This window comes from Dasypus novemcinctus, chromosome 8 (assembly GCF_030445035.2).
Source record: "Dasypus novemcinctus isolate mDasNov1 chromosome 8, mDasNov1.1.hap2, whole genome shotgun sequence".
Taxonomy (NCBI): domain Eukaryota; kingdom Metazoa; phylum Chordata; class Mammalia; order Cingulata; family Dasypodidae; genus Dasypus; species Dasypus novemcinctus.
Window position 1 is genome coordinate 5,983,132 of NC_080680.1, and position 25,595 is coordinate 6,008,726.

General features: G+C 38.3%; 1 protein-coding gene; it reads right to left on the reverse strand.

The window, feature by feature from the left end:
• LOC101421072 (serine palmitoyltransferase 1) overlaps positions 1 to 25,595 on the reverse strand; it is a 222,381-nt gene that overhangs the window by 68,822 nt on the left and 127,964 nt on the right.

Genomic DNA, 25,595 nt, shown 5'->3' on the forward strand with positions numbered 1-25,595 from the left:
AGGAGTGCACCCATAAGGAGAGCCGCCCAGCGCGAAGGAGCGAGCAGCCTGCTGAGGAATGGTGCCGCCCACACTTCCCGTGCCGCTGACGACAACAGAAGCGGACAAAGAAACAAGACGCAGCAAAAAGACACAGAAAACAGACAACTGGGGGAGGGGAGGGGAATTAAATAAATGAAAATAAATCTTTAAAAAAAAAACACACACACACACACACAAAGGCATCCAGGGCTTTTCAATATGAAATCTGGCTCAAGTTGCTTTTCCCCAGCTTTCTCTCTGCATTGAACTTGATGCAGCAGTAGAAAGGATGGCTTACAGAGGCACCATGGACAGGGCCAGATGGTCCCCACTCAGGCTCCAGGACGTGTTGGGGACAAGCAGCTTCACAAAGGAGGCAGGGGACTTTGAGGAGGGGGGAAGACGGGGAGGGCAGTTGTGCTAGGACCTAAATTCAGAGGAGAGGGAAATCTTGTCCCTGAAAGGACACAGATGTCACCCGCCCTGGGAGCCCTTCTCCCGATGAGAGCTGGGGAAATGGGCCTGGGTGCCCTCAGTTCCTGGGCAGCCTCGCTCTCCCCTGCCTCTCTCAGCCTCGAGCAGCAGCGAGGACAGGCGCCCAGCTCTGTGTGTGTGTAAGTGGGAGGGTGGGGGGCTGCTGAGGACTGCGTCGCCCCGCACCCTGGAAGGAAAGGACATCCGTCCAGTGGCCCTTGCTCATGGCGACCTTTATCTCAACGAGAGGGGGAACCAGCAGCCCACGGTGCATGGCTGGGGCATGAATGTGTGTGCTGGCCATGTGGTGGAGGACATGAGATCCTGGGCTGTGGACCTCACAGGATGCAGCCACTGGAGGAGGCAATGGGTGAGGGCTGCCCAGAAATCGACAGCCTGGAGGGCAGCAGGGTGGAGGGGCCCCAGCGCAGCCCCTCCCCCTGCCCAACTCCCACCCAGCCACCTTCACCAGGACAGAGTCGGGGAGGGGGCAAAGCCCTCAGGTAGGAAGGGGGGTTTCCTAACGTGACTAAGATCACTCATTATCATTGATCTGGTTTTCACCCCTTGAACTTCAGAAAGGAGGAGTCAACCAACAGGAACCAGGGGAGGGAAACCAGGGCTCGTGGCCCCAGTCTGGCCATCTTTATAAATGCACATTCCTAGGGAGAGGTGGGCTCAGAAGGGCAGAAGGGATGGCTGGGGTCACACCTGCAGGCAGAGCACACACACCAAGCCAGTCCCCCTATGTGCAGTCCTTGCTCCAGTGGACGAGGCAGGCAGACAGGTGTGCACAGGGGCCGAGAGGAGGCCTGCCCCGATGAGGGCACAGTCCAGCAGTGGCCCCCGTTCTCACTCAGCTTCCAGCACAGGGTTCCTCCTGCCCAGCCCCTGCCCATACAGGGAAGCATGGGGGCCCCCAAAAGCAGAGAGCTGAGCGATCTCTCAAAGTTACCCCCTGCTCTGTGCACACCCAGGGCCCTTGGTGAGGCACAACCCCAGGGGGCATCCTTCCCATGGTGGAGATTCCTGCTCCAGGAGCTGCTGCAGATCTGTATGATAAGGACCGCCCCTGCAAGTGGACAGCACCAAGTGCTACCCCCCACACCCACATCAGGGCGCCAAATGTGGGGCTGTGCCTGGCTGCTGCTGGTTCTTCTCAGGGGCACCAAGAGACCAGTCCTTGGAGGTGGGGGGAGCTGGACTCAGAACCAACTGCCATTGAACCCATTGCTCCTACCTGGAGACGTCATTCAGATGGGCGATGTTGACTGAACAGAGAGAAAACAAAGGAACACATCCTGTCACGTTCTCCTACTGCTGGTCTTTCCATGAGGTGAAGTTGGCTAGCCTCACAGAGACCTCCCAGGGACCTCCCAGGGACCTCCCAGGGACCTCTCAGGGACCTCACAGAAACCACACAGGGACCTCCCAGAGACCTCCCAGAGATCTTACAGGGACCTCTTAGGGACCTCACAGAAACCACACAGGGACCTCACAGGAACCTCACAGAAACCACACAGAGATCTCCCAGGGACCTCCCAGAAATCACACAGGGACCTCCCAGGAACCTCCCAGGGACCTCCCAGAGACCTCCCAGGAACATCCCAGGGACCTCCCAGGGACCTCCCGGGACCTCAGAGAAACCACACAGAGACCTCACAGAAATCACATAAGGACCTTCCAAGAACTTCAAAGAGACTTCGCAGGGACCTCACAGGAACCTCTCGGGAACCTCACAGGAACCTCACAGGGACCTCAGAGAGCTCAAAGAAATCTCACTGTGCCCTTGCAGGGACCTCCCAGGAACCTCACCAAGACCTCAAAGAGAACCTACAGGGACCTCACAGGGACCTCACAGAGAACTCAAAGACCCACACAGAGACTCCCCAGATAGACCTACAATAGAGACACTCACAGAAAGTCCCCAGAGACCTACAGAGAGACCATGCTCAGAGGCCCATGCAGAGACCACACATTTTCTCAAAGTGTTAAATATAGAGTTAGTAGTTGAACTGGCAGTCCCATTTCTATTTACAGAGAGTGAAAACAGGGTGAAAACAGATTCTCATATACCAATGATTATAACAGCATTATTCACAATAGCCAAAAGTTGGAAACAACCCAAATGTCCAACAAATGAATGGCTACACGAAATGTGGCACACAGACCATATGGAATATTATTTGCCCATAAGAAAAAATGAAGCTATTAGACATGCTACAATATGGAAGAACCTTGAAAACATGTTCAGCAAAAATAAGGAAGACACATAAGGACAAAAATTGTATGATGTCACTTACTATGATTAAACAGTAGGAATGATACATGTGAAAACATGGATGAACCTTGAGGACATTATGTTGAGTGAAATAAGTCAGAAACAAAAGGACATTGTATGGTCTTACTAATAATAACGAATAAAAAGAGCAAACTCTTGTAATTAAAATCTAGAGGATAGGTTACCAGAAGATAGAATAGGGTAGAGAATAGGGTGCTGATGCTTGATTTGTACAGAATTTTTGATAAGGTTGATAGTGTTTGGAAATGGTTAGAGGTGATGGTAGCACATTACTGTGGATGTAATTAAGAATGATGAATTCTGGGTGTGATTGTGGTTAAAAGGGGATGCGTAGGGTCATATATATCAACAGAAGGAAAGTGAGAGGATAAAACTTGGGCCTGTATAATACAGTGAACCCTGTTGTGGATGAGTATTGTAGTTAATAGTACGAATATAAGAATGTTCTTCCCTAAACTCGAACAAATGTATGTCACTCTTACAAGGTGTTAATAATAGGGCGGTATATTGTAAAAACTTAACTAATGCAAATTATGAACTACAGTTAACAGTAATACTGTACTGATCTTCTACCAATTGTAACAAAGATCCCATACCAATGCTAAGTGTCAATAATATGGGAGTATAAGGGGTATGGGATTTTTCTTTTTGGAGTAATGAATATGTTCTCAAGTTGACAGTGTTGATGAGCACACGGCTCTGTGACTATACTGAGAGCCACTGACTGGACACATTAGATGGGCTGCATGGTGTGTGAATAAAACTGTTTAAAAAGAGAGAGAGAGAGATGACCAAAAACAGCAAATTTGTAGACACAGAAAGCAGAGTAGAGGTTACGGGAGAGGGAAGAATGGGGCAAGGGGAGAAGGGAAGGTGTTCGTTCATAAAGACGAAAACTAAAATGAATTTAAAAAGGACTCCCATAGAGACCTCCCACAAAAACTGTATTAGTTAGGGTTCTCCAGAGAAACAACTAACAGGGTATGTGAGATTTACTATAGGAATTGGCTCATGCGACCCTGGGGGCTGGCAGATACGCCACAGGAAGCTGACTGAGGCAGAGGCTGAAATTCTTCCTGACTTCTGAAATCCTCAATTCTGTCTTTCAGTCTCTAATTGACTGGCTCAAAAGACTCCTCAAACTATTAAAGGCAATCTTCTTCATTGACTTTAGATGCAATCAACCAATTACAGATGAAATTCCATCTATGAAACACCCTTACAATAACACTTAGGCCAGTGTTTGCTTGAACAGACAATTGGACACCATAACCCAGCCAAGCTGGGTTATGACAACCAGAGAGCACCACACAGACACCCACAGAGAGGCCACACAGATCCCACAGAGTCCTTATACAGAGATCCAGAGAGCTCTCAGGGAGCTGTCACAGTGTCGGCCCACAGCGATTTTATACAGACATGTCCCATTGAGACCTCCACAGACCCCACAGTGGTCCTTTAGGAGCTTGAGCAGCCACCCGTGTTCTGGTGGATGTGAAACCTCTTAGCAAACAGAGCACAGGAGGAATAGCCACAGGCATGCACTCCAGAGGAAATGCTTGTGTATTTTTTAAAAAATCATTTATACTGTTATTACTTCTGAAAAAGAGTATTACAGATTCTACTTATAAGCCTGCAAAAACCTTTGCTCCAAGGGTTTCCATTAGTTTGAGCTCTGACCTACAGGTTCTGGAATCACAGTCTTTGAAAATGAATAAAACTCTGCCGGCATCTAATGAGGGAAAATATTTTCATCCGGGGTTGTATTTTTAATGTTGCTGGGGGCAAGTTCCTGAACTCAAGATGACTGACCTCTTTCCTTTGGAAACATGATAAAAGTCCTACAACAGATGGACTTTGGGTTTGAAATGAGCCAGCAAAGATGCATTTGGCTTAGGCTTGCTCCCGGGGGAGCTGTGCATCTAGCACGTGATTTTGCATGTAAGAACTTGTGTTAAGTTTGGAGGTTTGTTTTATTTTTAAAGAAACAAGCTACATTACCGAACACGTGAAGATTTTTAACAAATGAGACGGGTTTCTGACAATGTTAGCATTACATCCTCAGGCAAATTTATAGTTACAAATTAACAATAGTAAACAATTAAAATTTATTGACTATTCCTTAAAATAGTAATGTCTTCAGATGATATTACACATTTCCAGAATATGACATAATCCTAATATTTTGGCCAATATAGCTTAAACTAAACTACTGTTTAATTTCTTAAATCCAATTTATTTGGAGACTCAGGCAGTTGGGCTCCATTTTATATTCATTATAGGGCTATAAAAAGGGCACACTGCTTAAAATAACTTCTAAATTGTAGAAGATACATGACATAATCTGTGTTTGAGATATATATCTCCCCCAATAAACTTACTGGGGAAATGACATTTTAACATCTGAATTAAAGAAAGTATACATTTAATCACCATTCCTATTAAAATAATAATGGTCTCACTATATATCTAACAGTTTCCAAATTGTGGAGACAGGACTCCGTATTTTTCACTGCTCATAGCAATATTTTCTTTGCTTTGATGGCATCCAGATAGCCTAGAGATGCCAAGTTCCCCAATGGAATAACAGAACCACATTCCCTTTTTCTAAGAAGAGGGAAGTGACCTAACACAAAGGCTCTCTGGGTGTTGTGATGTTTGAGTTCAGGTGTCAACATGGCTAGTCCTGGCTTGAGTTACAGTTGGGGTATTTCATGGACTGAATCAGTCAATTGACAGCATTCATGGCTGATTACATCTATAACCCACTGAGGAAATTGCCTTCAAGAATGAGAGAAGTTTCATCCAATCAGTTGAAGGCCTTAAAAGGAGAAGCGATGATTTCAGCAGTCAGAAGAGAGAATTTCCATCTCGACTTCAGCCAGCCAGCATCTCTTGGAGAATACACAGAAAACCTTCATAGGAGTTTGTAGCTTGTGGTCTGCACTATGGAATTTGGACTTGCCCATCCCCACAGCTGTGTATTTCAATTCCTATAATAAATAAGCCTAATCATATATATGTATGATCCTATATATATATATCCTATATATATATATATATATCCTGTCAGTTCTGTTTTTCTGAAGACCCCTGACTAATGCAGGTGTATTTATTCTTTTAAATTAAGGATAAAACATACTAGGTTGTAAAATATTTTACAGAATCATAGCTATTATTTTTTTGGAAATTTGTTCCTTTTGTGAAATACTTGGAGAAGAGTGTAGAAATGAAGATTATTAGGAAGGGTATTAAAGAGCAAAAAGACAGAAAAGAGTATGATATGACAACAGAAAGCCAAAGGACAAAAGGGATGAAGTAATACTTTTACAGTAATAACACAGAATGTTAATGGCTTGAACTCCCCAATCAAAAGGCATAGATGGATAAAAAAGTATGCGCCAACAATATGCTGGCTACAAGAGACACACCTCAGACATAAGGTCACAACCAGGTTAAAAGTGAAAGGATGGAAAAAGGTATTCCACACAAATAATAATCAAAAAAGATCTGAAGGCATGACACAAATATCAGAAAAAATAGATTTCAAATGAAAAATTGTTATAAGGGATGATGAAGGTCATTATATAGCAATAAAAGGGGTAATACACAAAGAAGTAACTATAGTTAATATAATAAACATTTATGTACCTAACCTGGGTGCCCCAAGATACACAAGGCACACACTGGTAAAACTGAAGGGAGAAACAGATGTCTCTACAAAGTTGAATAGATCAGTATACCACTCTTAGTACTGGATAGAACATTTGGACAGAGGACAAATAAACAGAGCTGGAATAATATGATAAATGAACTTGACCTAGCAGACATTTATAGGGCATTGTATTCCAGACAGCAAGATATACATTTTTTTCAAGTGCTCATGGATCCTTCTCCAGGATAAACTATATGTTGGGTCACAACACAAGTTTCTATATTTAAAAAGAATGAAATTGCACAAAACTCTTTCTCTGTAATGGAATGAAGCTGGAAATCAATAATGGGCATAAAAACAGAAAATTCATAAATATATGAAGATTAAACAACACACTCTTAAATTATCAGTGGATCAAATAAGAAATTGCAAGAAAATTCTGTAAATAACTTAAGATGAAAGAAAATGAGAGCATAACATATCAAAACTTTTGGGATATTGCAAAGGCAGTTCTGAGGGGGAAATTTATAGTTCTCAAAACTTACATTAAAACAAAGATAGCTAAAACTGAAGATCTAACTGCACAACTGGAGGAACCATAAAGAGAATAGCAAACTACTTCCAAACCAAGGCAAAGGAAAGGAATCAGTAAAGACCAGAGCAGAAATAAAATGAAATTGAGAACAACAAGAAAAAACAGAATCAACAAAACCAAAAGATGATTCTCTGAGATCAACAAAATTGACAAACCCTTAGCTAGACTGACGAAGAAAAAAGACACAAAAATAAAATTAGAAATGAGAGCAGAGCCATTACCACTGACCCCACAGAAATAAGAGAGATCATAAAAGGATACTATGACCAACTGTACGCCAAAAAATTAGACAACATAGACAAGAGGGACAAATTCCTAGAAACACAAAAAACCTACAGTAACCCTAGAAGAAACAGAAGACCTCAACAAAGTGATTGCTTTGTTGAGATTGAAATAGGTATCAAAAAACCTCCCAAAGATGAAAAGCCCTGGACCAGATGGGTTCACAGGTGAATTCCACCAGTCATTCAAAAAGATCTAATACCAATCTTGCTCAAGCTCTTCAAAAAATTGAACAGGAAAGAATGCTACCAAACTCATTCTATGGAGGCAATACTACCCTACCAAAACCAGGTAAAGATACTATGAAGAAAGAAAATTACAGACCAATATATCTAATGAATATAGATGCAAAAATCCTCACCAAAATACTTGCAAACAGAATCCAAAAGCACATTAACATTAAGAATTATACATCATGATCAAGTGGATTTTATCCCAGGTATCCAAAGGTGGGTCAACATAAGAAAATAAATTAGCACAATAAAACACATTAATAAATTGAAGGGGAAAAAATTGCATGATCCTCTCAATTGATGCAAAAGGTGTTTGATAAAATTCTCATCATTTCTTGATAAAAACACTCCAAAAGATAAGAAAGAATTAAGCTTTTCTCAATATGCTAAAGTCCATTTATGAAAACCTACAGCTAGCATTGTACTCAATGGTAACAGACCAAAAGCTTTTCCACTGAATTCAGGGACAAGATAAGGATGACCATTGTCACCACTGTTATTCATTAGCTAGAAGTTCAATATCTAGAAGTTCTACCTAGAGCAATTAGGCTAGACAAAGAAATAAAAGGCAACCAAATAGGAAAGGAAGAAGTACAACTTTCACTATTTGCTGATGATATGATCCTATCTCTAGAAAATCCTGGAAAACCCACAACAAAGATACTAGAACTAATAGATGAGTTTAGCAAAGTGGCAGGACACAAGGTTGATATGTAAAAATCAATAGCATTTCTATACACTACTGATGAAGAATCTGAGGAGAAAATTTTTAAAAATTCCATTTATAATAATAACTAAAGAAACAAATATTTTGAAATAAACAAGGACATAAAGGACCTATATTCAGAAACCCACAAAACATTGCTAAAAGAAACTGAAGAAGACTGAAATAAATAGGACATTCTGTGTTCATGGACTAGAAGATTAAATATTGTTAAGATGTCAATTCTACTCAAACTTATTTACAGATTCAGAGCAATCCCAATAAAAATCCCAAGAGCCTTTTTTTGCAGAAGTGGAAAACTAATTATCAAATTTATTTGGAAGGGTAAGCATTCTTGAGTAGTCAAAAAGATCTTAAAAAAGAACAAAGGGGGAGGACTCTTACCTCTGGACTTTAAAACATATTACCTAGCTATAGTGATAATATCAGTATGGAACTGGCAAAAAGACAGACACAATGACCACTGGAACAGAATCAAGAACTTGGCCCTCCCAGCTGAGCCAGAAGAGTTTATTCAACAAATGGTGCTGGGGGAACTAGATAGTCATATCCAAAAGAAAGAAGGAGGACTCCAATCACACACCTTATAGAAAAATTAACATGAAATGGTCCCAGGACCTAAATATAAAAGTGATAACCATAAAACTCCTAGAAGAAAATGTAGGAAAACATCTTAAATATCTTGTGGTAGGCTATACTTTCTTAAACCTTACACCCAAAGCACAAGCAATTAAAGAAAAAATAGTAAATGGGACCTCCTCAGAATTAAACACTTTTGCACCTCAAAGGACAACATATTTGAATGGGCCCTTTTCAGAGATCAGTCAGTTGATATCCCTATAGAAAATTATTTCTAACATCAGCAGGTTATGATACATGTTATTTTAGAAAAAGTTGCTTTTCCCTCAGATATATTTCTGAATATGGAATTACTTCTTGATAGCAGTCTGTTATTATTAATCATAGGGTGGTGTAAAACAGAAGAGAATGACACGTGGATATGTAACTCCTGTGAAATAAAAGTACAGTGCAGTATGTTACACTTTTCCTCTCTGGGAAAAACTTCAAGAAAAATGTACCTTTGAATCCTGAATCCATCTGCAATTCAAGGTAATCGTCACAGCTTCTGAAGGATGGAGGGAAAAGTATATAAAATCCAGTTCTTGGAGATGCTGTTCCTGCTTCACACCCCCTAACCCACCCCCCACCCCCCAACCTCAGGTGACACTCAGAAGAGCTTTTGGGAGTGGAGGCCCCTGAGCTGGGGGCTCAACACTGAAACACAGAAATAAAATAGCGTAACTTCCATTTATATTCTTTTTCATCTCATTCTTTGAATTTGCATATTTCTGTAAGCCTGTATTGTCATCCATATAAATTATAGAACCATAGGGCACACATATAAATTGCAAATAAACATGCACACCTTGGGGACGCATGCTCAGGAAGATTGTTAGTAATCTGCAGAATGATAAAAATGTTGGAGAAGGTGGACATGAGCCAGATTCTGGGTCTTGCCAAAGGAACAGACCAAGATTCTTACACAACCCTGGGCCTTGGTCTCCTCCAGGAGAACCACACGTGGGTTCTTTTGGGCGGGGGGCACGAATCCCACTGGAAAGAGCCACATCCCCAGAAAAAGAAGCTTGGCAGGGCCTGTCAGTCCTGGTCAGCATCCTCTTCCCAGAGAATGGTGGGTCACACACCAGTGAGTGGACCATTCCGGCTAATGCCGCTGCAGACACTGCCCAGCCGTGGAACCCGCTAGTGGTTATTGTTGACTGGAGGAGACGGAGCATCCAGACCGGGTTAGAACATAGTGCAGTACTTTGAGGGCTGGCAGAGCTGCAGGGGTGGGGCAAGTAGTGGGGCCTCAACTTGTTGGGAGCACCTGGTACAGGATCGTGAATAGCAGCAACCACCAACCCAGAAGAATAGCTGACAGCCAAGAATTCAATGACTTAAATTTACATTAGAATGAGGGAAATGGGAAGGAGATGTGGCTCAACTGATAGAGCATCCGCATACCATATATGAGGTCCAGGGTTCAAACCCAGGGCCTCCTGGCCCATGTGATAAGCAGGCCCACGAGCAGTGCTGCCACGTGCAAGGCATGTCATGCCACACAGGGGTGATGCAAGAAGTATGCCCCGCAAGGAGAGTCGCCCTGCATGAAAAAAAGTGAAACCCGCTCAGGAGTGGCGCTGTATACACAGAGAGCTGATGCAACAAACAAAAAGAGACACATATTCGCGGTGTTGTGGAGAATGCAAGCAGACACAGAAGAACACACAGCAAATGAATGCAGGAGAGCAGACAATAGGGTAGGGGAGGGGAGGGGAGGAAGGGGAGAGAAATAACTCTTTAAAAAAAAGAATGAGGGAATTGTCCTATTGCTTTTGAATGACAGACAAAATTCTGAAGACAGTAGTTTCATTTACTATTTTAAAAAACCAAACTTCTGTTTCATATGTAAATCCACTGGAATAACTTATTTGTTTTGGATCATATAAAGCAATTCCAGAGAGATAAAAAGCAGACACTTTTAAACAAGGACAAATATTTGGGTGTGGCTAGCCTTATAATTAGGAAGTTTAAAAACATTGGATGAATGTAAATATCAGCTCAATATTCCTAGTGAGTAAAACCATTGATTGTATTCACAAACTGGAGTACTAAAAAAGGACTTGCTGCTAGGGAGAACAACAAGAAGTGTTATCACCAGCAGATCTGAAACACCTTTCCTGCCATTGTACAACTTCAGGAGTTAGTTGTGCAAAAAGATGAAGGGTGTTTTAATTGATAATCAAGTTGTAGTGAAGGCAGCATCTGTCATTGTCAGCACTTGACAAAATGAAAGATGATGTGTGAAGAACAAGTTGAGAAATACAAGTATTTCAATTTTGTTACTAAAATAAATCTCTTTTGAACATTATCACTAGAAATAATATAAAAGTCTATACTGGTCAATCCAATGCCACTGTCTTCATCACCCAGCAATCTGTATGAGATATTATATCAAAAAATACAAAGACATTATATATCAGACACTCTGTGATCTCTAACACAGTGGGATGGCCAGATATGAAAGAGACTAAAAATGGCAAAACATACATCAGACAAAAGAGCCTAAAACCAGACACTCTGAAAAGTGTCATCAAAGTGAGCAGGAAGAAAGTACCAGACCACTGGACTGGAGAGGGATCAAGCAATTTTGGCACACAACTAGGAGCCCACCTTTTTACCCCTCCTTTGATGATGAAATTCACCAGTAACAAAGAGCCCAACTTGCAGGCACTTATGTACAAGTGGGCCCAGGTAATGATTACTGGCCCAAACTTACAAATCATAGTTCGCAGGTAGGCCCAGCCAATGACATCCTTGTCCCCACCTCCCTTTGTCTAAATCTAATAAAAACCCTGTGTCCAAATCTGTTCAGTGAGGCAGATTTGAGCCTTTTTCTCCTGACCTCCACAGGAATACTAAAACTCTTTCCCTTGTTGATCAGCCTTGGTATGGACTTTAATTCTCTGCACTGGACAAGAACCCAGGGAACCTGTGAGAGTCGCCTTCAGATAAACCTCTTGAAGTGAAACTGGATGTCATTAACAGACCCAGTGAAGGTGTGAAAAATGTGTACCTTCCTCTCGGAGATTTGGCTACCAATGAAACCTTTCATTTGACAATGATACTGTCCTCACTGATGTAGCAATAAACATACAGTTGGTGAAAAAATACAACAAATTACAAATTTAAGAAAAATAGAAACTTAAAAAAACTGATAAAAGATGCTGATGAGGGGAGTAGATATAGCTCAATGGTTGAGCACCTGCCTCCCATATGAGGTCCCAGGTCCAATCCCCAGTACCTACAAAAAAAAAAAGGAGAAGAGATCTTGATGATCTCTAAAAAGAACTGTATTTTTAACTTCATCCTACTGAGTTCATGGGGTATCATGTGTATATTATTTGTATTAGGGTATTAATTTAACAGTACTCAGACTCTTGAAAATTTAAACACTCTGTATTCAAATTGCAGGTAGACATTTTACAAAGTGCTTTTATGAATATCTTCCTCATTTTATATCATTTCTCTTTGACAGCATTTCAATGGTTTTCTGAGGTGATGGGTTGGGAAGGTGAATTAGAATGTTCAGTCTACAAGCTGATACTATGAACTCTGGTATTGATAGAAACTGAAATCCTAAGTAAAGGGAATCAACAGTGTTGGACTGGAAACAGCATTTAAGAGAATAAAATCGTTTTGGTGGACATAACATTTATAAATTTTCACTATAAATTGAACAAATATAAATTTTGGACTTCTGATTTCTTGTCCAATATGTAAAGAGTTTGGAAAGAATCACGAATGCACGTACAAGCAGAAAGGTGAAAAACTTGTACTTAACTTTAGATATCAAGACACAAATTAAAATAAAGTGATGAGAAAGGTATACTATTATAACATCAATGAAAAGAAAGGTGGAGTGGCTATATTAATTTCAGACAAAGCAGATTTCAGAGGAAGGAAAATGATGAGCGATAATGAGGGGTCACTACATAAGGATAAAGAGGTCAGTTCTCCAAGAAGGCGTAACAACCCTGAATGCGTATGCACAAAACATCGAAATGTATGAAGCAAAATCTGACAGAACTGCAAGGAAAAATGGTGGATTTTAAATCCACTTATATAGCCGGAGATTTAACATCCTGCCCCCCCTATCAGTAATCCCCAGATCCAGCAGGTAGACATCAGTAAGGATGGGGAAGACTGAATAGCACTAACCATCAACTAGATCTGACATTTATAGAATACTCTAAGAGCTGGATTCACATTCTTCCAAAGATCACATGGAAATTTAACAAAGGTAGATCACATCCTATGGCATAAATACACCTTAACAATTTTCAAAGAATAGAAATCATACAAAATATGTTCGCAGACCACAAAGGAAACAAACTAGGAATCCGTAACTAAAAGCAAGTCTGAAAGTCCCAAAATATTTGGGGATTTAACAGCACACTTCTAAATACAAGCATGTCAAAGAAGAAGCTCAGAGAAACAAAAATATTTTGAACTAAGTGAAAATGAAAACAGAACTTATCAAAATTTGTGAGATGCAGCAAAAGCAGTGCTTAGAGAAAAATTTACAGCATTGAATGCGCATATTAGAAAAAAAGAAAGATCTAAAATGAATAATCAAAGCTTCTACCTTAGAAATTAAAAAGACAAATTAAATCTGGCATAAGGAGAAGAAAAGAAATAATAAAATTAGAACAGAAATCAATGAAATTTAAAAAAGGAAAACAGTGAAAATCAAGGAAACTAAAAGGTGATTTTTAAAAAGATCAATAAAATTGATAAACCTGTAGTCAGGCTAACCAAGGAAAAAGGAGAGAAGACACAAATTACTAACATCTGAAATGAAAGGAAGTCATCAAAAGGAATCCCACTGGCTTTAAAAGGATAATAAAGGAGTATTATGAACTATGCAATGGCCACAAATTTGAAAGCATCCACTTCCTTAGACCCTCCCGCAAATCATCCAACCAAAGTCTACATCCCATATTAAGTGTTATTCCTAACACTCTCTAATGAGACACCCCATGGCTCTCCATGGTGTGTGATTGCCCTCATCACAACAAGAAATCCAACCTGTTCAAGGTACAACTTGTTTAAAGGTGTTTTGCTAGTGGTCTTTGACTGGAGGTCATGATACTGGAATGATCTTATCTTAATCAGGTGACTCTGTCTCTGGGAAAAGAACATACATACCCACCACTCCCCAACTCCCCAAATACTGTCTATGGAGAAAGCCTTCTCTGACTCCCCCAGAGAGATCATTTATTTCTCCCAGTGAAACCATGTAGATCTGAAGACTTCTCTTGTGGAAGCTTTTAAATTAGAAACTCAAGTTCTTGAATGGTTATAGGATTACTTAAGTTGTCAATTTTTTCTTTATTTTTGCTTTGGTAGTTTGTGGTTTTCAAGAAAATGTTTCATTTACCCTAAACTGCCAAACTGATGAACATAAAGTTGCCTGTAGTATTCATTTCTTATCCTTCCAATGGTTGCAGGACCTGTAGTCAGATCTACTGTTGCATTTTTCATATTGATAATTTATGTCTCCTTCCTTTTATCTCTGTCAATCTTGATAAAGGTTTGTCAACTTTATTTATTCTGCTGAAATAACTTCGTTTCATTTTCTGTTATCATGTTTTAAAATTCATTGATTCTTATTCTTACCTTTATTTTTCCTTTCTTAAACTTTTTCCATTATTTTGTTCTTATTTTTCTAATTTCTTATGGTAGGAACTTATTGATTTAATGCTTTTCTACTTTAAGCATTTAGTACTCCAAATTTTCTGCTTAGTTTTGCTTTAGTTACATCCCATGTAATTTGAAATGTTTCATTTTCATTGAGTGCCACATATTTTTTTTTCCTTCAAGCCTTTCTCTTTGACCCATGGATTATTTATACTTGTATTATTTAATTTTTGTTCCTGTTAACTTTCTGTTATTAATTTCTAGTTTGATTCCATTAGTGTTGGTGAACATACATTGTCTGATTTCAGTAATTTTTAATGTGTGAGGTTTGTTTTATGACACAGAATTTGATCTTGTATGGTGAATGTGCTGTGGATGAAAAAAATGCATTCTGCTGCTGTTGGGTGGAATAGTATATAATTGTCAAGTAGCTCCTATCTGTTGATTATGTCGCTCAATACTTCTATGCCCTTGTTATTTTTCTGTCTAGTAATTCTAATATTTGCTGAGAATAAAGTATGGAAATATTCAACTCTAAGTGTAGATTATTTGTCTATTTCTCATTTCAGCTCTATCAGGTTTTGCTGCACGGATTTATAAGTGTAGCTGTGTGGCATGTAAACATTTAGGATTAGCAGTGCATTGCTTCTCACTGGCTGCTTCAAGATGGTTGCTTTATCTGTAGCTTGTAGACTCTGAGGTGTACTGATGTGGATCTTTTGGGGGGGTTATTCTTATTTTGTTTATTCTACTCAATTCTACTTATTCTAATAAACTGTGGGTTTAGTTATTCTGCCAAATTTGGGGGAATTTTCAAACATTACTGATTACTGTTTCAGGCTCATTTTTACTCTTCTCTCTCTCTGAGATTCCAACAATATATATGTTCCCACCTTTCTTATTGTCCAGCAGGGTCCTGAGACTGTTCTTTTTTTCCACTCTATTTTTTATCTGTTTTTAAGAATGGATAAATTCTACTGTTTTACTTCAAGTTTACAGATTCTATCCTTTGTCATTTACTTTGTACTATTCTATCCATCCAGAGAGTATTTATTTTGATTACTGTATTTTCTCTTCTATAATTTCCATTTGACCCTTTTGATAAATTGCATTTCTTGCTGAGATTTCCTATTTTTTCATTTGTTTCAATAGAATTCTTAATTCCTTATCAAAAGATTTTGATAGGTGCTTTAAAATCCTTGTCAAATAATGCTGACATCTGATTTATGTCATGTACATGCATGTAGATCAAAAGTCAAAATAATACAAAGTGAGCCATCTATTTGTATCATTTGCGGAATATTAGATGGCTTTAGATACAACAAACTATAATGGTGAAAGTGTGATATAATTTGTCAACGACTTTTGGGAAATTAGGAATTATCTCAATATATTTACAATAATTTCACCACATTTATTCATGTATGCCTAAGAAGAAAGGTAAACTACATTTTTTTCCTTTATTATAGAAGTTGTGGGTTTACAAAACAATGACACATAAAATACAGGATTCCCATATACCACCCCACCACCAACACCTTGCATGCATGTGGAGCATTTGTTGTAATTGTTGATAACACATTTTTTATAATTATATACAATTAAAGTCCACCGTTTAACTTAGGTTTCACTGGGTAGTGTAGTGTAGTTCCATGGGTTTTTAATATATTTTTATTCTGCTATTATATATACAATCTAACATCTCCCTTTTAAATTATATTTAGATATATATTTCAAGGCTGTTATTTGCTTTTACAATGCTGTGCTACCATCACCACCATCCTGTACATTTTAGGCCTTTTTAAAGCTGCAAGTAGGAAAAATACCACAGTCAAAACTGAAGACAAGAATGTAAAGAATTTTTCCATCTTGCATAACTGAAATCTTCTGAAAGTTATGCTTTCTCATATGTTTTTGTGATTCATCCTCGTTGGAGCATGTATCAGTATTAAGTTTTTTCTTCTTCTGAATATTACTTTATTTTACTGATATGCCACATTTTGTTATACCATAATCATTTCCAATTTTTTGCTTCTATGAATAACGTCAGTATAAATATTTGTGTGCAAGTCCTTTTGTGAATATGTTTTTATTTCTCTTGGACAAAATCCTAGGAGTGGAACTGCAGGGATATATGGCAAATTGGTGTGTACCTTTCTAAGGAACTGTCAAACTATTTCACATTCTCATAGAATGTGTGAGGGCTCCAGTTTCTCCCCATCCCTGCCCGCACTTTCTAGTTTTTTTGATTATAGCCATCCTTGTGGGTAAGAAGTGGTACGTCATCACTTTAATATATATTTCTCTAATGACTAGTGATGCTGAACATATTTCATATGCTTATGGGCCATTGCATATCTTCTATGATGAAATGTCTATTCAAATATTTTGCCCATTTATACATTGGGCTTTTTGTTCTAATATGTTTTATGTATTCTGGATACAAGTTATTTATCAGACATAAGATTTGTGAATATTTTCCCCAGTACATGGCTTGCATTTTCTTTCACTTAATGATGTATTTTGAAGTACAAAATTTTGAACTTGGATGAAATCCAATGTATTGATGTTTTATTTTATGAATTATGTTTTGGTGCCATAGGTATTAAATAGTTGCCTAACCCAAGATCACAAAGATCTTCAATGTTTTTTTTCATAGTTGTATAGTTTTAGATCTTATATTTAGGAATATGATACATTTTGCGTTAATTTTTGTGTAAGGGAAAGGGTCAGAATTAACCATTTTCCATGTGTATATCCAACTGTCTCAGAACAATTTGTTGTAAAGGTTATACTTTTCCCATTAAATTGCCTTGGCACCTTTGTCAAAAATTAATCAACCTTTGTCATAAATATAAGGGTTTACTTCTGGAATCTCAATTCTGTAACACTGAACTATGTATTTATTTTTATGCTAGTAGTACACTTATGATTATTGTAGCTTTATAGTAAGTTCTGAAATCAGTAAGAGTAAAACCTCCAACTTAGCTGCTTTTTAGGCTTGTTTTTAGCCAGTCTGGATCTTTGCTTTTACATGTACATTTTAAGAACAGCTTGTTAATTCTGCAAAAACTCCTGCCCAGAATATGAAGGAGATAACATTGAATCTATAGATAGAATTGGGAAGAATTTCCATTTAATAATATTGAGTCTTCTAATCCAAGAACAAGGAATGTCTCTCCATTTATTTAGATCTTAGGTAATATCTCTAGCAATATTTTATAGTTTTACTGTACAAACCTTGATTTCTTTTCTGAATTTATGACTAAGTATTTTATTTTTTCTGATACTATTGTCAATGGAAAAATTTTCTTTATTTCACTTCTGTACAAAGTGAAAAAAAACAGCTAATATATAGAAATACAATAATTTTTGTATATTGACCTTGAAATCTGCAACCTTACTGAAATAATTTGTTAGTTCTAACTGTTTTGGTTTATTTGCTTGATTTTTTGGGCATTTTTATTTTGCTTCCTTAGTATTTTCTTTTTACAGGATGAAGTTATCTATAAATAAAACTAGTTTTACTTCTTCCTTTCCAAATTGGCTGTTCCTTTCCTTTTTCTTGTCTTACTGCACTGACTAGAACCTCCAGTCTAATGTTCAATAGAAGTGATAGCAGTAAGCATTTTGTTCCTAGTCTTCAGGGGGAAGCCACTCAATCTTTCACCATTAAGAATGACTTTAGCTGTAATTTTTTTTTCAGACATTCTTTATCAGATTTAGGAAGATCCCTTCCATCCTGGTTTTATTGACAGTTTTTAAAATCGTGATTTTAGTATTGGGCTGTGTCAAAAGCTGTTTCTGCACCTATTGAGATAATAGGATGGTTTTTGGTTTTAGTTCTAAATTTTTTTTTTAAAGATTTATTTCACTTTATTCCCCCCCCCCAAGTTGTCTGTTCTCTGTGTCTATTTGCTGCATGTTCTTCTTTGTCCGCTTCTGTTGTTGTCAGAGGCATGGGAAACTGTGTTTCTTTTTGTTGCGTCATCTTGTTGTGTCAGCTCTCCGTGTGTGCGGCACCATTCTTGCGCAGGCTGAGCTTTCTTTTGCGCTGGGTGGTTCTCCTTACGGGGCGCACTCCTTGAGCGTGGGGCTCCCCTACACGGGGACACCCCTGCATGGCACAGCATTCCTCGCACGCATCAGCACTGGGCATGGGCTAGCTCCACACGGGTCAAGGATGGACGCCCTAACCACTGGGCCAAGTCCGCTTCCCTGGGTTTAGTTCTATCAATAGAGGTTTTTCTTCCTTCTATTAATATGGTTTTTTGATCTATTAATTCTAGAGCTAACACTTAATATTACAGAACTTTTGGTTTAATTGATTTTCTTTTTTTTTCTGTTTTCTATTTCATTGGTTTTTCAGAGGTTAACTCGATCATATATTTTGGAATAAATTCCAATTAGTCATGATCATATATGTTGCTGGGTTTTCTTTGCTAATATTTTGTTGAGGGTTTTGGTATATACATTCATGAGGCATATTTGCATGTGGTCTTCTTTTCTTGTTAGACTGTGGTCTCACAGTAATACTGCCTTAGAGTAAGTTGGGCAATGTTCTCACCTCCATTTTCTAAAATAATTTATGAATGCTTGGTAGTTGTTGTTCTTTAAACGTTTGGTAAAATTCATTAACAAAACCACGTGGGCCTGGGCTTTCTTTGTTGGAAGAATTTTAAATACAAATGCAAATTTCCTTGCTTTTTTATAGTAGTGCTCCTCAACTGAGGGCAATTTTGTCCCCCAAGAGACATGAGGCCATTTTCATTGTCACATCTGAGGTGGAAGTGGTACTGGCACCTAGTGGGCAGAGGCAGGGATACTGCTAAACATCCTGTGATGCAAAAGACAGTTCCCCGTGACAAACAAGCACCTTATTCAAAGTGTCAAAAGCATCAACGTGGAAAACTCTGTTTTATAGTATATTCATATTTTGATTTCTTCCTGGTTCTGTTTTGGTAATTTGTGTCTTTCTAGGAATTTCCCCACTTTTATATAAATCACTGGCATGAAAGTGTTTATATTTTTCCATTATATTTCTTTTTCTTTTATGTAAGGATATCAGTGATATCCTTCATTCCTGATATATAATTTGTGTCTTATCTCTTTTATTATCATGGCCATTCTAATTAAAAGTTGTTGGGAAACGGACTTTGGCCCAGTGGTTAGGGCGTCCGTCTACCATATGGGAGGTCCGCGGTTCAAACCCTGGGCCTCCTTGACCCGTGTGGAGCTGTCCACGCACAGTGCTGATGTGCGCAAGGAGTGCCGTGCCACGCAAGGGTGTACCCCGCGTGGGGAAGCCCCACGCGCAAGGAGTGCGCCCCTGAGGAAAGCCGCCCAGCATGAAAAGAAAGAGCAGCCTGCCCAGGAATGGCGCCGCCCACACTTCCTGTGCTGCTGATGACAACAGAAGTGGACAAAGAAACAAGACGCAGCAAATAGACACCAAGAACAGACAACAAGGGGGGGGGGGATTAAAAATAAATAAATAAATAAATCTTTTTAAAAAAAAGTTGTTAATGTTGATATTTTAAGAAAGAAAGTTTGGTTTCATTTATTTTCTGTATTTTTTCCTGTTTTCTATTTCCTCGATTTTCATTAAAAGTTTTATTTTCCTCCTTCTACTTGCTTTCGGCTTAGTTACTCTTCTTTCAATAGTTTCTTTTTTTTTTTTGAAGATATGTTTCTCATTTTATTAGAGACGAAAGATAAACATTACACAATAAGAGTTCCCTCCAACCGGGACTTCTTCATTTTGTACTTTGTGACACTGAGTTACCAAGTCTTTTGTTTTCCCCTTTATTAGAGAAGTTGTGGGTTTACAGAACAATCATGCATAAAATACAGGATTGCTGTATACAACCTTATAAATAATACCTTGCATTAGTATGTATATTTGTTACAATTAATTAAAGTACATTTAATAATTGTACCATTAACTATAGTTCATGGTTCAACTTCGGGTTCACTATTAGTGTAGTGCAATTTTGTACAGTGTTATCATTGACTCAGGGGAAGAGGATTTTCTGAAAATCTCATTCAACCATTTTATGTTGACTGTAATTTGAAATTACTATATTGTGGATATATCAAGTTAAGATATATTATTAAAACTGTATCATCTATTTTATTCTACTTTTAATATGGATATTGGAAAATTTTAAATTACCTAAGTGGCTCATTTTCAGTTTTATTTGCACAGCACTGCTCTAGATGTTACCCAAGGAATTACCTCCAAAAAGACACTTTCATGCGTGGATCTTATTTAAATTATGATCTTTTAGAGTTGGTACGCATGGTGTGATGGCCTGAGACTTTGGGGAACCCACGGAGGGGGTGAATATATTTTTCATGGGGAAGTAATGTGAATCACTGGAGGCCAGAGTGTGGACAGTTTGGTAGCTGGCTCTTGAACTGGCTCCTGCCTCCTTCAGTGTGGGCTGGACCTAGTGAGTTGCTTGTAATTAATGTAACACAGCAAAGGTGTGGCAGGTCACTTTGTAGATTAGATTATAAAAGGCTGTGACTCTGCCTTGCTCATACACACTCTCTGGCTCTTCTCAAGGCTTGCTCTAAAAAAATCGCTTGTCATTTTGTGAGTTGCTCTGTAGAGAGGCTTATATGGTAAGGAACCATGGTATAAATCACACAGACACCTGATTCAAAACATAAATTAAGCACAGATATACTCATTTACTAAGTTTATGTTGGCTCCAAAGCATTGATTCTGGAATTGTCAGGTTGCTTTGTTCAATTTTTATAATTCTTACCAATTTTCTGTCCTTAAAAAATTTTAATTTTATTAAGATATTTTAAACCTTGCCTTACTTATTTATAACTGTTAAAAGAACCATACAACTGACTGAAAATATATTGTTTCACACTGAAAAGAAACACATAAATTTAAGAACTGTTATAAAGAGAAAAACCAAGATAATGAGTTGAATCCACACTTTTTTAAAATGAAAGTCTGCTCATAATATCCCTGAACACATAGTTTCATGTTGTTAAATGTTCATATGAGTAACGAACAAGCATATAATGAACAATTATAAGAAATGTTATAAAATCTTACTAAAAGAGAATAATTCAAATATTTATATAAGTGGATGCATGTGAATATTAATATAAGAAAATGTATATATGTACAGTGTGTTTATGTATGTGTATATATATACACATATAATACCCTATATGTATGAATGTGCCTGGCAGATGAAGCAAAGGAAAATTTATAAAATGTCTACATAGTACATAAAATAGTCATTATAAGAACCAGCAATAAGCTTAAATGATGTTCACAGAATTCGACAAGTACTGTAGGTCTCCCATGAGAGCTCCTTGATGTTGAACCAAGGTTAGAACCTCAGAACACAAACATTAAAAAGAAACTTGGGAACTGTTGGTTTGACTTTTCATCTAAAGCACATATTCTAAAAAACATCTATGACTCCTGGTGAAAAAAGCCTTTTCTTAAATGCATACAATGATAAGGAATATAATACTTCCCTTTTGGACTCATCTCATTGTTTCAAACTAAGTATTGTGATGAAATTTCCTTCCAAAAATGATTTAATTTTCAAAATTGGCCTAATTTTATTTTATATGTCTCTCTTATTTTAAATACATGCACTTCTTTAATTTAAAATCATTTGGGGTTGTTTCTAGATAGTTCACCAGTTGGCAGACTTTATTTTTAAAATACTCAATGTCTACCTTTTTATGTTTTTTAAATATTTTATTTTGAAACAACTTCAAACTTCAAGGAAAGTTGCAAAAATAATTATAAAGAAATACATACAACTCCAATATATCCTCTACCCAGATATTCAACTACTAGCATTTTGCCACCTTTCTTATCTCATCTTATCTGTCTGTCTGCCTATCTACCTACTTATCTACTTTTCTAAATATTTCACAGTAAGGAGCATATATCATGCTTCTCTAAAATTTAACCTTCCATGTGCATTGCCTAAGAACACTCAGTTATGTAACCACCTTAAGTACAGCTATCAAGTTAAAAAAGTTTAACATTAATATAAACATAATACACGGATTCATAGTTAAAGAATATAACAATTATAGAAAGCCCATATTCCAGTTTTTTCAGTAGTCTCAATAATGTGCTTTGTGGGAGGCAGGACAAGAAGGCATCAGAGTAAGTGCACCTTCATCATCTCTCTTACAAAAAAAAGGCTGAGTGGGGACAAAATCCTGCCTGAGTGAGCTGTTTTGGGAACCCACAAAGCAGGAGGCTGCTGGGCATCATGCAGAGAGAGTGCAAGAGGAGAGTGACAGCTCAAGGTAAAACCCGGGGTTTTGGTCCCTCCCCCAGGGCAAGAAGCCTTGACTTCCTCCAAACCTTATCAGACACACAGCTGGAGAACTCCAAGAGTGGGAGGGTTCTGGTGAATAGTGGAGAGGGTTCTATGAGTGTGGGTTCAGTTGTCTGGACCCCCTTTTTGAGCTTTGTGGAGCATACCAGCTGGCTCCAGGAGAAACTAGGAAGGGGAAGAGGCAAATCTGCCGAGGCAGCATGATTTACCTATACTCTGTGGTTAAGTCTAGAAGGAAGAGCCAGGCAACTAACTAATCCTGTGCAACACACCTAAGGAGGGGACAGTAGGAAGTGCTTGGTAGGCTGCCAAAAGCATATTTATGGTTCCCAGTAAGGTGTGGGTGTTCTCTCTCAGAGACTGAGAGTCATCATTTTCTGTGGTGATCTGGTTCACCAGGGTCCCATTTGAATCTCTGAGGGGAGCTCTCACATGGGCTTCCTGCTGCCCTGGGAGAGCGGGAAGTGGGAAAGGGAGAAAGGGGGAAGGGCAGATTCCTAACCAGTTTACTCAATGGCAAAGAGTCCATCCTGCCCCTGGAAAGGGGCTTTTTTTGAGAAGCAGGTTTCTCTGAAGGAGGGTTTGGCTCAGTGGAGGAGTTTCAGCCTCCAATGTGCAAGGTCTCTGGTTCAGTTCCAGCTCCTCTGAGAGTAATGACTGACAGGGATATTAGCTGATACTCTGAGATAGGGAAAACATAGATATTATCTTTGCATTAGCCACCTCTGGGCCTCTTATTTTCCCTAAATAAGAGCTTAACAGGGAAGTCTGTTGTTGTTTTATTTTATATTGTTTGGTTGACTCCTTGCTGGAGGACTTGTGTTTTTTCTTTTTTTTCTTGTTACCTTGTCTTGCCTTCCTCTTTATCCCCCCAATTTTTCTTTTGTTTTTTCTTTTTTCAATTAGGTGCTGCTGGCTTCTCTGTTTGCTGTGCTTCCTCAACCTCAATTTCCTGTTTCCTGTGTGTACTGATTTTGGTTACCAATACTATCTTTTTTCCTTCCTATGTCTTTCTACCTTCCACCTTCTGTTGTTGCTCTTACATTCCACCTCTCTTTGTTTAGCCTCCAATTTTTCTGACCTTTTATTTCTAGCGCCTCTATTCTGTTTTCTATCTTTTATTAACTCTTTATCTTACTGTCCTCTCTTTTCTCTCTCCCTCTCTCCTGGTCACACTAGCCTTTTAATTCATACCATATTCTTCTCCATATTCAGTTTCCCATTTCATTGTAGGTACTCTACTTTCTTATTCCTATAATGCTACACTGCTTACATGAGTTTAATACTCATTCTCCTAAGTCTTATGTGGTTCTTCTGCTAAAATTTACTACCAATACTACTACATTTTTTTCTTTTCTTACCTCTTTTGTTTTCCCTGTCCCTAATCTTTTTTCTTAAAGGTAACTTAGACAACAACAAGGAAATAGAATAAGAAGAACAAAGTATCAAGGAGAAAACTTAACATACAAAAACAGCACCTAGAAAAACCCAAGACTAGAGGAAGAAGCTAATAACTGAACAGCCCACCAAGATAAAAATGATGACAAGACAGAAACAAAAAATTACAAACCATACCAATAATCAGGAAGACATGGCCCAGTCCAATGAACAAATTAAAAACCAGGAAGAGGAACAGAACATCAAACAACTAATCAAAGCTCTCCAAAAAAACATCATGGACTAACTTAATGAAGTGAAGGAAGAGATTAAGAATATTAAGAAGACACTTGGAGAGCATACTGAGGAACTTGTAAACATACACAAAGAGATAACAGATATGATACTGATGAACAGGACAATCCAAGGAAACAAAAATACACTCTCAGCAAATAACAGCAGATTTCAAGAAGCAGAGGAAAGAATTAGTGATGTGATAGACAGTACATCTGAAATCAAACGGATTGAAGAATTGATAGATAAAAAGATAGAAAAAATCCAGCAGGGGCTGAGGGATTTGAATGATAACACAAAACACACAAACATACACATTACAGGCATCCCAGAAGGAGAAGAGAAGGGAAAGGGGACAGAAGGGGAGTTGGAGGAAATAATGGCTGAAAGCTTCCCAAGCCTATTGAAGGAGATGGATGTACATGTCCAGGAAGCACAGTGCACGCTAGTGTAAATCCCAACAGGTCTAGCGTAAGATATTTACTTGTCAAATTATCCAATGCTCAAAACAAAGAGAAAAGACTGAAGGCAGCAGGAGAAAAGAGAACCATCATGTAAAATGGAAGCTCAGTAATATTAAGTGTTGATTCCTCATCTGAAACCATGGAGGCAAGAAGGCATTGGTATGACACAGTCAAAGTACTAAAAGAAAAAAAATTTCCAGCCAAAAATACTCTTTCAAGCAAAGTTGGCATTCAAAAATGATGAAGAGTTCAAAATATTCACAGATAAACAGAAATTAAGAGAGTATGCCAATAAGAAACCTGCCCTTCAAGAAATATTAAAGGGAGTTCTGCAGGAGGAAAGAAAAAAATAGGTGAGACAGATTTGGAGGAAAGTAGAAGAACAATTAAAAAGACAGAAATAAAAACAACATATGACATATACAAATCCAAAGAAAATATGGCTAATGAAAGTAATTCCTTGAGAGTAATAACAATGAATGTTACTGGAATAAACAAACCAGTCAAGAGACGCAGATTGGCAGAATGGATAAGGAAATATGAGCCATCTCTATGCTGTCTACAA